The following is a 1,562-nucleotide window of genomic DNA, read 5'->3' as shown; positions in this document are numbered from 1 at the left end:
CCCAAATTTCCATAAACAAAATCCTGTCTCTCCATAAGCCTCTAAGAGGATTAAAAGAAACAAGTCATGCGGAGAGAGAACTAAGTACATATATATACATAACTATACAACAAAAGTAACCCGATAACCACTTAACTTCAGAAGCTCAGACGCCTAACGAGGTGCCTCTCGACCTGCATCTGAAAAACAACAACATAGTATGGGGTGAGAACCAGAGGTTCTCAGCATGGTAAAAGTACCACACATATAAGATATAAGGTCCTGGGAATGCCAGAGGCAACCCTAGAACGCCGACACTTAGATTATAAAGCTTAAAGTATTAAACAAAAACCATAAAAGGTGGTTTTCTAAGAGTATCTAAGCCTGACTTAACTTAATCTTGAAACTAAGTTTTACCGCCTTTCCTCTATACCTCCATCTCCGACAACATATCACAAACAAATAGGCAGATAAGGCAAGCACAAGAAGGTTAAAAGTACTGCAGATAACAAATATATATTTAACATAGCAAGTACACTTAGGCACACCCAATTAATACACAAACAAGTACTTCAAGTAATATGCACATACACGATGCATGCTTGTCCTATGGCTGATGAATCTCATCTATCAGTTATCAAGCCAACCCGACAAGTCCGGTTTTCTAAACCCTTGGACTGTCCCTCGTCGCGCATCCCCAAGAGTCTATGCATAGCTTTTTCTCTTATATAAATATCAATTGCTCAATGGGGTACCATTCCCGGGAATTTATACGTGCCCGGTCACCCTTACAACGTAGGGTCAACAGAGTATCGAGTTTCGACCTGGTGGCAAGCCACGGTACTTTACAGAAATCTCGTATCTCAGATCATTTAATTATTTAAGCCAAGTATTGTACATGATCATTCATAACATTTCATATTCAATTTATCACTTTTTCAGCTTTACTTCACCTCCAAGTTGTCCCCATTTCCTAACTTCACTTGATTATCAAACTTAATACTATTATTTATGACTAGAATAATGAAAATAGAGGTTTAAAAATTTGAATTCATTTTGAAATCATAAAAAATACGTGTGTTGAGAAACAGGGTGTGTGCGTACGCACACATGTGTGCGTGCGCACACTTACGTAGAAATTCAAGGAGAAGCGTACACACCAAGTGGTGCGAGTGCTCCCAGCAGCACGCATAGTTGTTCCTGTGCGGATGCACATTGGTGTGCGCACGCACACTGTGCGTACGCATCAAAATGTGCGAGTGCTTCCAACAGTGGGCTTTCCCCTGTGTGCGCGTGCGCACTATAGTGTGCGTATGCACGTTTTCTGAAAATTTACAGTGGTATGCGTACGCACAAGAGTGTGCGTACGCACAAATAAAAATTTGGCCCTGCTCAGAGCGCGCGCACACATACAAAAATCCTGATTCTGCCAGAACTGAAAAGAAAATAGCTTTTTGTTCAAATTTTTCGACGCTCATAACTTCTTCGATTTAAAATATTTTTCACCCGTTCTTCAAACGACGTAAACTTCACGAACCCAATTTTCATTTAAAACAAGTTGGAAACAAATTAAGGGTCGGAAA

The sequence above is a fragment of the Arachis stenosperma genome, chromosome 4 (genome assembly GCF_014773155.1).
Source record: "Arachis stenosperma cultivar V10309 chromosome 4, arast.V10309.gnm1.PFL2, whole genome shotgun sequence".
Classification (NCBI taxonomy): domain Eukaryota; kingdom Viridiplantae; phylum Streptophyta; class Magnoliopsida; order Fabales; family Fabaceae; genus Arachis; species Arachis stenosperma.
This window is presented reverse-complemented; position numbering follows the sequence as displayed.